We start from the raw sequence: 13169 nt of genomic DNA, 5'->3' as shown, positions 1-13169 counted from the left end.
GCGTGTGTATTGGAAGTTAGAGCTTAATGCCACTCATGCCAGAAAACCCAGAATAATCTTTGTTAGGCAGCATTGCTTATGGGCCTGGAATGAAAGAAGTAATTGAGGAGGAGCCCCTCAAGGAGAATCTTTCTGAGAGAGAACTCTTAAGTTGGGAGGGACAGTAAACTTAATGCATGTTCCTACAAAGCACAGTGTTTAAATTCCTCTCTTGGCTCTTTGACCAGAAGCATTTGTGAACACTGTTTATAGATCTAGAGTTTGCTTATAGCATCTCCCTAGAAGGAGCCTGTCCACATAGGTGGCCTAGTCACTAAGTTCCCAGCTACCAACCCTCCTGCCTCAAACCCTGTTCAGATTGCTGGATAGCTCAACTAGCAATCTGTTGAAATTTGTGTTCTCAAAAAGGTTTAGTCATTAAACCTGGGGAAGCTGGATATCAGGAATAAAAAGGAAGCAATCTGACAGGATTCTGAAGGCATGAAAATACAGTTGCCAAATTAAAATCTCTGGATGCAGTGAATAGCAAATTAGACACTGCAAAAATAAATCAAAATGACAAAAGAAGACAAAAGGAAGACAGGTCAGGAGATAAAATGTATTGTACAAACAGCAAGAATATCAGAAACAGAGAGATGGAGCACACACATTGTTAAAAAAATAGATGGAAATGATGCTGATCCAAAAGTAATACAAATAAAAATATGAAAATATTTCCTGCTGGACTTTTCATAATTGGAGGCATTTATGCTAGAGACAATATGAAAGGAACCGAGTTGATGGAGGTATAGAGAACCAACCCATAAATTCTCGCATGAAAGAGCAAACTGCCTGGGTCGTGAGTGGAAGAGAGCTGAATAAATCTGACTAAATCTCCTCTACTTCTCGGAAACAAGGATAAGAAGGTACAAGTAGAAGCCTGGCAAGATGGGAGACCTTCATCTGGAAAATATTTCTTCTTCCTGGAATAATAAAAGGCCTTTTTTCTGGTGTCAGGACCAGAAACACTACATGGTTGGGCAGTCATTTCAAAAGGGAAGACAGCATTACTATTATGCACAAATGATCGACTATCTACCAGAAAATCTAGGAAAATTACCTGAAAGCCTATTTGAACTAAAATTATGTGGTTAGTTACGTCTAAATGTACTGAAGTCAGTACTTTTTCAATATTCAAGGAATACCTAGTTGGAAACTACACTGGAGAAAAAAAATCTCTTAAGTATTTAGAAACAATAAAACAAGTACAAATTATTTTTTAAAAACCTTACAGGATAACATAAAGAGAGTTGAATAAGTACAGAGATTAAACATGTTTCTAATAAGCAGGACTCAGTCTTATATTAATTCTTCCCAAATCTATGAATTTGATGCAGTTCTAATCAAAATCTAATTAACATTTTTGATTCAGAAGTGGGATGAAATAGGGAAATTTAACAGAATTGGTCTGAAATTGTTCTAGAATAAGTTTAAAATAAAATTTTTGAAGGAGTAGCATTATGAAGTTGGAATTGCACCACCATATATTAGAAGATTTTTATAAATCTGCAATGATTAAAACCATATGTTGTTGACTAAGAATGGAACAAGGTAGAGTCCTAAAAAAATACAGATTAATGTTTGATAGTGAAGCCATTTCAATTCATTAGGAGAATGAATTAGTAAACAAAAGTGGTAAGAATATTGACTTAAAATTATCACAAGAATATAAAACTAGAGTTGTACTTCATGCCGTGAGCTAAGATTTCAGATGGTTAAAATAATGAAAACATTTAAAAATAGAATAAAAACATAAGAAAATGTGTGTGTGTAAATATATAATCAAGTAGTGGAGAAATTATTTTCTATTTTTAATGTTTAAGAAAATATTTATTCTTAGGTAAGCTTATATAGTTGTTAGAGAAAAGAAATATACAAGCAAAAAGAGGAAAAAATACCCAGACTTCTACCCAGTTAGAAACCACAAGACCACCATTGGTTTCTAACTTGATAGCATGTTGGTTGTATATAGAAGCGCTCTTCTAAATGCAAAATTAAACCAAGAATAACACACAAAAAGTAATTGAATCCAGCACAGTGGCTCGTGCCTGTAATCCCAGCCCTTTGGGAGGCTGAGACAGGAGGATGGCTTGAGCCTAGGAGTTCAAGACCAGCCTGAGCAATAAAGTGAGACCTCTTCGCTATAAATAAATAAATAAATAAAGTGATTTCATTGCACAAAAAATTATGTATCAAATACCATCAACAAAATTGAAAAGCAAATGTCAAATACGAAGGAATATTTATGCCATGTGATAAAAATTTAACACCTTTAATGTATGAAGAGCACTTATAAGTCAATAAGAAATGAATACTTGAATAGGAAAAGGAGCAGTCATGAATAGGGCAGTTTGTCATGGAAAACAAAATCAACCAATAAATGTGGGAAAGCATCATCAATCTCATTAGTAAGCAAAGAAATGGATAATAAAACAATAAGGTACCATTAAAAAAATGAAGTACCTTTTAAAATCTACCGATAAATGTGGGAAAGCATCGTCAACCTCATTAGTAAACAAAGAAATGGAAAATAAAATGATAAGGTACTGTTAAAAAAAAATGAAGTACCTTTTAAAATCTACCAGATTGGTAAAGCTTTTAAAAATGATAATGCCACCATGGGACAGGGTGCTTGGAAACAACCACTGTCCATTAACTCATAAAATTTATATTTTCCTCTAACTCTCCTATTATTTTATTTTTTTTTTTTTGAGACTCAGTCTGGCTCTGTTGCCCAGCCTGGAGTGCAGTGGTGCGATCTCGGCTCACTGCAACCTCCGCCTCCCGGGTTCATGCCATTCTTCTGCCTCAGCCTCCCGAGTAGCTGGGACTACAGGCACCCGCCACCACACCTGGCTAATTTTTTTGTATTTTTAGTGCAGACGAGGTTTCACCATGTTAGCCAGGATGGTCTCGATCTCCTGACCTCGTGATCCTCCCCTCTCGGCCTCCCAAAGTGCTAGGATTACAGGCGTGAGCCACCGCACCTGGCCAAAAAATTTTTTAGCAAACAAAAAATATATGGTGACCAGGTATTCCTGTTTAGTTTCAGGGGGGGAAAAAATCAACTTTTTGTGTTTTGTCAAAAAAGGACTCACATATGCATTGTTAGTGAGGAGAAATGTAAGCTTATATTACTAGCTATTCTCTAAAGCAGCTTATTTTTTTATTTATTTTTATATTTTTTTGAGATGGAGTCTCGCCCTGTCACCCAGGCTGGAGTGCAGTGTCGTATTTTTAGTAGAGACAGAGTTTTGCCATGTTGGCCAGCCTGGTTTTGAACTCCTGACCTCAAGTGATCCGCCCGGCTCAGCCTCCCAAAGTGCTGGGATTACAGGCGTGAGCCACCTCGCCCAGGCTCTAGAGCAGTTTAGAAAATGTATTAAAAGCATTCATGAGTGCTGGGCGCAATGGCTTACGCCTGTAATCCCAGCACTTTGGGAGGCCAAGGCAGGCAGATCACAAGGTCAGGAGTTCAAGACCAGCCTGGCCAATATGGTGAGACCCCCGTCTCTACTAAAAATACAAAAATTAGCTGGGCGCGGTGGCACGAGCCCGTAGTCCCACGCTACTCGGGAGGCTGAGGCAGGAGAATTGCTTGAACCCAGGAGGCGGAGGTTGCAGTGAGCTGAGATAATGCCACTGACTCCAGCCTGGGTGACAGAATGAGACTCCATCTCAAAAAAAAAAAGTAAATAAAATAAATAAATAAATAAAAGCATTCATGATCTAAATACTTTTTGATCCAGCAATTGTACTTAAAATAATTTATCCTAGAGAAATTATCAGAGCTGTGCAGGAAGACATATATTTCAAAGATATTCTGTGTATACAAGGATATTTATGATACAGTGAATGTAGAAATAACCTAAATATTTAAAATAGAAAATTGTCCAGGCATGGTGGCTCATGCCTGTAATCCCAGCACTTTGGGAGGCTGAGGCAGGTGGATCACCTGAGGTCAGGAGTTTGAGACCAGCCTGGCCAACATGGCAAAACCCTGTCTCTACTAAAAATACAAAAATTAGCTGGGCGTGGTGGCACATGCCTGTAGTCCCAGCCTGGAGTCTGAGGCACGAGAATCAGTTGCGCCCAGGAAGCGGAGGTTGCAGTGAGCCGAGATCATGCCACTACACTTCAGCCTGGGCAGCAGAGCAAGACTTCGTCTCAAAATAAATAAATAAGTAAAAATTTTAAACATAATAAAATAGAAAATTGATTCAATTTACTACATAGTATATATCTATAATGGAATGCTATGCAATAATTAGGAATGCTAATAGTAAATGACAAAAGTTGAGTATGAATTTTAGATACACTTTGATCCTAATTACTCAGCCATTCACTCACAAATCCTTAGTACCTACTGTATCCAAGGAATTGTTTTGGAACCAAGAGATAGAGTACTGAGTGAGAAAAAACCAGGTCATTTATTTTCCTTCATGGAACTTACATTCTAGTTAGTAGAGAGAGAACAGTGAGCAAATGATTTGTCAATTGGTGATAATTGGAGAAAAATATAACAGAGTAGGGTGATAAGGTGTACGAAGGGAGGGAAAGGGAAAGAATGCCGTTTTATATACCGTAGGTCAGGGAAGTGTCTGAAAAATATTTGAATAAAGACCTGAAGAAAGTTAGGGAGGAAGAGAGCAATGTTTACATCTGGGGTAAGAGTATTCCTTGTGGAGGGAACTGTGTGTATTCCAGCAAGAGTAAGGAGGTCGGCTTAACCAGCACAGTTAAACCAGGGAGGAGAGTGTATGGGAAACAGGGTGAGAGAAGTGGAGGTTAGGGGTGAAAATGGAGGACCTTGTAGGACCTTTGTAAGCACTTTGGACTCACACATTGATGAGATGAGAAGCCATTGTAGGGTTTTGAGCAGAGGGATGAAATATGACTGATATTTTAAAGATCTTTTTAGCTGTTTGGTGTAGAATAGACTGGAGAGGAGCTGTTATGGAATCATGGAGATAAGAGGTGATTGTAATAACCCTGTCAAGAGATGATGGTAGCTTAGACCAATGATGAGAAGTAGTTTGAATCTGGATTTACAACTCTTGCCCACAAAGCCTTGTTTAAAGAAATAATGAAATACATACATCAACATGTCAATAGTTATCTCTATTTGGTAGTATTGCTAGTGATTTGTGTTTCTTTATACAGACCAATGTTTTTCAAAATTTCTATATTATTACTTTTAAAAGCAGTAAAAAACAACTAAAAGTGACTTCTACTTTTATGTATTTTTTTTCTTGATTTCAGAGTATTATGTGCATTTAAAATTTTAAGAATTTTTTTTTCTTTTTAATACTAGGCAGTCGCTTCTGTCTTGTGATTCAGAGGGTGAATAGGTCCAGCCTTAAATTAGAACCAAGATACTAGTTAACTGACTAGTGTAATTGATCAAGGAAGGAAATTACACTTTTTTCCCCCACTACAGAGGACTGTATTCAGCATTTTCCCTGTCATTCTTGTTTTCCTCTGTAAACTCTAGAAACCCACTTTCATATATTGATAAATTCAATGCTGTAAGGAACAATTTTTTCTTATGTATTCTGCTGTTCTTACCTCATCACTAATGCAGAATAACTCGGTGATGAAAAACTGTGCAATATAGTTCAACAGAATGGTCATGTCCAGGTCATCCTTGCTAATCAATGAGAGGTATATCATTGATTTCCTGAAAATTATTTGTATGTATCATTAGAAAATATTATGATTTTTTTTCCTTTGACTTATCTTTCTGATTTGCTTGATTACACCAAATAGTAAGACACTCATAAACCTGCTTACTCTAACTTAGGTGTGAGGTCTAGTGGTCCAGAGCATGCTGGTTGGCAGAGAGGGGATTAAAAATCAGGGTGGAATTCAGACATGGCTATAGACAATCTGGGATTGATTGCATTCCTAAACAACAAATCAACAAAACAAAACCCTTAATTCTCTGGAAGCCTAACTTGAGTGTTCTGTTGGTCAATAATAGTAATCCTTGCTTTCACTGGCAAGGTTGAGTCCTGTAATATTAGTTAGAAAATAGAGATTCTGGCTTTTTACTCTCAGAAGCACCTCTCCAGGTGACATGAAGAGAGGACAAGATAAAATTTTGTTTTGCTCTGCATTTTGGTTCCAAATCATGTTTTACAAGTAAATTGCAGATTTGTAGTGGGACTTGTTCTATAAACAACAAAATTACTTCATGGTCTGTTGGTTGTATCTTAGCCCATTAATTAAAAATAAGTGCGCTTTGTTTCATTTTCATGAAAATAGAGAAAGTATATATCATCTTAGATTATAGATTCTAAAGAAATGTAATACAAGAACTAAATCTAAAGCTTTCTATACCTTCTGTGTCTTTCTATGCCTACTAAGCAATTTATGTGGTAGATAAATGTTTTATCATGTTTGACTTGTTTTTCTTTGTTTACCTAATTGGCATGTAGATTTTCAGTTCAGTTTTTTAATGATCCAGGATGGATGTGTTTGTTGTTGCTTCCTGAATGTTTCAGTGAAAATAATTCCTTCCTTTGCTCCAAAAACAACTATCTGGTTTATAATGCTTATATTTTTTGAATTTATCCATTACTTTTCTGTGAATTGTGTGTGGCACTGTGGAAAGAAAATAGACTTTGCCTTCACACAGACCAGGTTGAATCCCAACATTGTCATGTAATAGCTGCATGAATAGCTGCGAGAGCCTCAGTTTCTTCACCAATCAAACTACATTATGGATTTCTTACAATGTTCCTCTAGCATTATGCCTAGTATATGGTAGGCAGCCAATAAGTAGTACTTCTTTCTATTTTCCTTCCTTTATATTTTGTTTGTCTTCTTTACGAATAGAACCTTTGGTAATTTTATTACAGTTTAAGGTAATTTATATAAAGAGCACTTTTAATGGTGAATGAAAAGAATGTCAGTTACTAAATTTGGTCTGCATGGCGTCAGAGCTTCAGTTGAGGCCTTGCTTTTTTCCATTCTTTCAAAAAATGCTTATTATACAGTTTTGTGGTAATTCAAAATAAGTACTTGTGCCAGAATATCCTGCAAGATCCTTGTGCTAGAAGCTTTGTATACCTTGTCTAATCCTCACAACTATATAAGGTAGATATACTTTCTTTTTTATTGAAGAGGAAATTGAGGATCATATCAGGAAAGCTTTTAAAAATGTTTATGTACTAATGGGCCAATAAATGGATTAAAATACATGTGGTATACTGTAAAATGATCTTTTGCCATTGGAGAGTGAAGGTTCCATTATCAGATCAGAGTAGTCTCCATTGGGACTTCAGAGTAGTGGTTGTCAAGAAGCTGTGAGGGAGTTGAGCTACAGCTATTATTTGTGATATTTGAGGCATCCTTGAAGTCAGTATGCACTGTTGCCGTTTCAGGGTGCTTTGACTAAGGTTTTTTTCTTTTTTTTTTCCTTCTTCCATAATGTGGCTTATCAATTAATTCTTAAATCTTCATAATGTGAGTATCTTCCTTAATTTTCATCACTTTATCTTTGGCTATTACAATAACGTTGCGTTTTTCCCCCTTATACAGTCTTTGTAATGATTCTAATTATATCAAAAGGAAAATCTAGCATGGGTACGGATTTTTTTTTTTTTTATATTTGGTTTAGTGTTTTAGTTTTTCAGGGTTCACGTTAAAACAACAACAACAACAATGATCTATACCTAGTTCTTTTCTAAAGGAAGATTAGGTCTTAGTATATTTTATTATTGTTGATATAATGTTCCACTAATGCTTAATATTGATCTTTTGTCATATATATTTATATACGTTATAAAAGAGAACTTGTTTCATAATTATCTGCTTGTTATTTACATGAAATATGAGTGTTAAAGAAATACAGACAGATGTTTAGAATACATTAGTGCCAAGTGTGAGTTTTTATCTTATTGGCATAGGAATTTACAATGATTCATTGGGTTGTTTCTTTATTTAACTGGCTGATTCCAGTTTAAACATACCCTTGCCCCAACAATGATTTACTTTATTTAGAACCATAATCTGATGAGTGCAGAGACAACCTCAACCTAACATCCAAATATATGATTTCGTAGTTATTAAAACATTAATATACTAATTACCATCATGTTGACAATCATCTGGGAATACTTTTTAGTATGAAAACTTTGAATATTTCCTTATTTCTAAAATCCAGGTTACTCATTTATGGTCTTTTCAAAGTGTAGTTTGTCCAGTGGTATTATTAGTTACTTTGGAAAGCAGGTAAGTATCAGAAATGTTTGGATTTTGTTTACATATCCAAGGCTTACACTAAAGCCTTGCTTTAAATGATAGTCAAACATCATAGGCTGCTAAGCATGTTCGGATGTGGTTTGTTGTTGAATATGTTTACTTGAGGCAAATAATAGTGGGCCCTTTTGGGATTATTTTGCCTTGCTAAACTTAATTTCTGAAGATTTTAAATATGGTACATGAGATAGGTTTTCTTCTGTCTGCCTGCCTATAGCACGAGCTCTTTGTCACCAGTATTTTTTTATATATGTATATCCCACATGTCAAGCTGTTTCCTAAATAGAATAGTATCAAGAATATAGACCCTGGTAATTCTGTATTTGGTGGAAAATGAGAGACAATCAGTTTCAGAACCATCTTAACATCTTAGGGAGTTGTTTTTCCAACTTTGCTAGGATATTGGATCTAAGAGCTAAAAATTATTTTTGTTTCTCTTAGATTACAAGTCAGGCAGTTTCTGTGATGAGAGAAATATTCCTTGTATCCAGAAAATGCTGTCATAAAGTGCAGACTGAAATAAGGAGAGGGAGTCTCAGAAGAGAGCTTTTTAGCTTCGTTAGATTTATGACAGTAGAAAATGTGTATTCTCCTTCTTATGAATGTTTTAAAATGATTTTGGCATTTCTGTTTCTTTGGAGATATTTTGTGTCCTTTCTTTTATTTCTCCTAATTTAAAATTTCTGGCTTTACTTACCTATTTGAAAGATTATCAAGACCAAGTATTATGGTCTGTCATCACAAGATAGTAGTTGAAAGTGTTTGTTATTGATGTTTTTGAGCATCTCCTTTATCAAAGTTAATAGACCCTAATGTCAAAGTTCATTATGTCATTCTTTAAAATCCAAAGATGAATCTGTGTGTTGGGGGAAGGGAGTAGTGGGAGGGGGAAGTTAATTGTTCAAGATAGATGGCTAAAATGGCTTAGCAAATGGGGAGACTTAACTGCTTATAGTCTATGGAGATTATTTGAGATCAGATTTCTCTTACAATGTAGAACATTTAGTAAACAAATTCAAACTATATGGTGCTGGATTCTAAATCATAAAAGTTAGATTAGTCTATGGTTATGTTTTTTTTTTAAATTTGTACTAGTTCTCTGTTATATGGCCACCTTATATTTGTAGCTATTTTAAAATCTTAATCTGTTCTCCAACTTTTTATATAAGGTAACCAAAATTTATTATATTTCAGGATGACCTAAATTCATATCAAAGAATCTTAGTCACTAAGAGGGAGAGGCATAAGAAAGCAGTGGGTATGGCGCAGCTGGATTTTCAGATCCCAGTTAGAAAATCATCATTAGATATATCAGCTGAGAAATTTAGTTTGTATATTATTGAAAGAAACTAAATCCAAAGACCTCACAAACATCTTTTTAAAATCAGTTCCAAAATAGAAAGGTAGCACTTACTCTTGGGAACTTTCATTTGCCAAGAAAATGGAAACTTTACAAGGAGATGAACTGCTTCTGGCTTTTCAGTGGCCCCATCACTGCTAATTTACCCTCTCTATATAAAAGCGCTTGACAGCTGAGTTCCACCTATTTGCCATGGTCACACCAAAGAAAAAGTGTTTTATTAATTATTTTATTTATTTATTTATTTATTTATTTATTTATTTATTTATTTATTAAGATGGGATCTTGCTCTGTCACACAGGCTGGAGTGCAATGGCATGATCAAAGCTCACTGTAGCCTACCACTCAGGCTCAAGCTGTCCTCCCACCTCAGCCTCCTGAATAGCTGGGAATACAAGTGTGTGCCACCACACCTGGCTAATTTATTTTTGGAGAGACAGGGCTCCCTATGTTGCCCAAGCTAGTCCCAAACTCATGGTCTCAGCAATTCTCCCACCTTGGCCTCCCAGATTGTTGAGATTGCAGGCATGAGCCACCACACCCAGCCAAGGGAAGGGTTTTGAGAGAATGTATTCTAGCTGTTTTTTTGTTTTTGTTTCTTTTCCACATTATCTTTATATTTCACTCTACTTGGGACCTAAGAACTGAATTCAATTTGATACATCACTGTTTGCTTCAAATTACTTTATAAACACTAGTGAGACAAATATGTCTAGTTTTTTTTTTACATGGATTGTGGGTCTGATATTAGAAGTTGTTTGTTATGGTTTGAATCTGTGTCCCCATCCAAATCTCACATTGAATTGTAATCATCAGTGTTGGATGTGGGGCCTGGTGGGAGGTGATTGGATCATGGGGGCAGATTTCTTATGACTGGTTTAGTACCATCCCCTCGGTACTGTCTTCACAACAGTGAGAGAGTTCTTGCAAGATCTGGTCATTTAAAAGTTGTGGCACCTCCTATCCATTCTTGCTCCTGCTTTTGCCATGTGTGATGCCTGCTCCCCCTTTGCCTTCTGCCATGATTGTAATCTTCCTGAGGCCTTCCCAGAACCAGATGCTGCTGTGCTTCCTGTATAACCTGCAGCACTGTGAGCCAAATATACCTCTTTCCTTTATAAATTACTCAGTCTCAGGTATTTCTTTATAGCAATGTGAGAACAGCCTAATACATTGTTTTTAGCTGGTATAAAAACATTATTTTATTTTTTCTTTTGAGACAGAGTCTCACTCTGTCACCCAGTGGTGCCATCTCAGCTTGTGGCAGCCTCCGCCTTCTGGATTCAAGTGATTCTCGTGCCTTAGCCTCCTGAGTAGCTGGGCTTACAGGCACCCACCACTATGCCCAGCTAATTTTTTGTATTTTTAGTAGAGATGGGGGTTTCACCATGTGGGCCATGCTGGTCTTGGAACTCCTGGCCTCAAGTGATCTGCCCGCCTCAGCCTCGCAAAGTGCTGGGATTACAGGTGTGAGCCATCACACCCAGCAATGTGGATAAATTTAATAATGCATTCACTCAGCAAACATTTATTGAGCCCATATTCCATAACCAAGTATTAGGAGTACAGAGATAAATAAGACATGTTTCCTGCCCTGAGGATCTCATTGTCTGTCTCTAAAGTCTTAAACTTTGTTAAGTAGGGAATCCTTTCCCCATTTCTTGTTTTTGTCAGGTTTGTCAAAGATCAGATGGTTGTAGATATGTGGCATTATTTCTGAGGGCTCTGTTCTGTTCCATTGGTCTGTATCTCTGTTTTGGTACCAGTACCATGCTGTTTTGGTTACGGTAGCCTTGTAGTATAGTTTGAAGTCAGGTAGCGTGATGCCTCCAGCTTTGTTCTTTTGGCTTAGGATTGACTTGGCAATGTGGGCTCTTTTTTGGTTCCATATGAACTTTAAAGTAGTTTTTTCAATTCTGTGAAGAAAGTCATTGTTAGCTTGATGGGGATGGCATTGAATCTATAAATTACTTTGGGCAGTATGGCCATTTTCATGATATTGATTCTTCCTACCCATGAGCATGGAATGTTCTTCCATTTGTTTGTATCCTCTTTTATTTCATTGAGCAGTGGTTTGTAGTTCTCCTTGAAGAGGTCTTTCACGTCCCTTGTAAGTTGGATTCCTAGGTGTTTTATTCTTTTTGAAGCAATTGTGAATGGGAGTTCACTCATGATTTGGCTCTCCGTTTGTCTGTTATTGGTGTATAAGAATGCTTGTGATTTTTGCACATTGATTTTGTATCCTGAGACTTTGCTGAGGTTGCCTATCAGCTTAAGGAGATTTTGGGCTGAGACGGGGTTTTCTAGATATACAATCATGTCATCTGCAAACAGGGACAATTTGACTTCCTTTTTTCCTAATTGAATACCCTTTATTTCCTTCTCCTGCCTGATTGCCCTGTCCAGAACTTCCAACACTATGTTGAATAGGAGTGGTGAGAGAGGGCATCCCTGTCTTGTGCCAGTTTTCAAAGGGAATGCTTCCAGTTTTTGCCCATTCAGTATGATATTGGCTGTGGGTTTGTCATCGATAGCTCTTATTATTTTGAGATACGTCCCATCAATAGCTAATTTATTGAGAGTTTTTAGCATGAAGGTTGTTGAATTTTGTCAAAGGCGTTTTCTGCTTCTATTGAGATAATCATATGGTTTTTGTCGTTGGTTCTGTTTATATGCTGGATTACGTTTATTGATTTGCATATATTGAACCAGCCTTGCATCCCAGGGATGAAGCCCACTTGGTCATGGTGGATAAGCTTTTTGATGTGCTGCTGGATTCAGTTTGCTAGTATTTTATTGAGGATTTTTGCATCAATGTTCATCAGGGATATTGGTCTAAAATTCTTTTTTTTTTGTTGTGTCTCTGCCAGGCTTTGGTATCAGGATGATGCTGGCCTCATAAAATGAGTTAGGGAGGATTCCCTCTTTTTCTATTGATTGGAATATTTTCAGAAGGAATGGTACCAGCTCCTCCTTGTACCTCTGGTAGAATTCGGCTATGAATCCATCTGGTCCTGGACTTTTTTTGGTTGGTAAGCTATTAATTATTGCCTCAATTTCAGAGCCTGTTATTGGTCTGTTCAGAGATTCAGCTTCTTCCTGGTTTAGTCTTGGGAGGGTGTATGAGTCGAGGAATTTATCCATTTCTTCTAGATTTTCTAGTTTATTTGCATAGAGGTGTTTATAGTATTCTCTGATGGTAGTTTGTATTTCTGTGGGATCGGTGGTGATATCCCCTTTATCATTTTTTATTATGTCTATTTAATTCTTCTCTCTTTTCTTCTTCATTAGTCTAGCCAGCAGTCTATCCATTTTGTTATTCTTTTCAAAAAACCAGCTGCTGGATTCATTAATTTTTTGAAGGGGTTTTTGTCTCCATCTCCTTCAGTTCTGCTCTGATCTTAGTTATTTCTTGCCTTCTGCTAGCTTTTGAATGTGTTTGCTCTTGCTTCTCTAGTTCTATTAATTGTGATGTTAGGGTGTCAATTTTAGATCTTTCCTGCTT

At 36.6% G+C, this 13169-nt stretch overlaps 1 protein-coding gene and 1 long non-coding RNA gene across 48 annotated transcripts in view; one reads left to right on the top strand and one right to left on the bottom strand.

Annotated features, from left to right (window-relative positions):
* PEAK1 (pseudopodium enriched atypical kinase 1) overlaps positions 1-13169 on the top strand; it is a 313738-nt gene that overhangs the window by 85728 nt on the left and 214841 nt on the right. The window contains exon 1 of one of the 46 annotated variants that reach the window (XM_054531204.2): positions 12540-12696. The gene's annotated coding sequence lies outside the window, so the exon portion shown is untranslated. 46 annotated transcript variants of the gene reach the window in all.
* The window catches only part of LOC129050160 (uncharacterized), a 74173-nt gene that overhangs the window by 51551 nt on the left and 9453 nt on the right, over positions 1-13169 (bottom strand). The window lies entirely within an intron of this gene.

Source organism: Pongo abelii, chromosome 16 (assembly GCF_028885655.2).
Source record: "Pongo abelii isolate AG06213 chromosome 16, NHGRI_mPonAbe1-v2.0_pri, whole genome shotgun sequence".
Taxonomy (NCBI): Eukaryota; Metazoa; Chordata; class Mammalia; order Primates; family Hominidae; genus Pongo; species Pongo abelii.
Note: the sequence above shows the minus strand (reverse complement) of the source record. Positions and strands in the feature narration are given on the sequence as shown.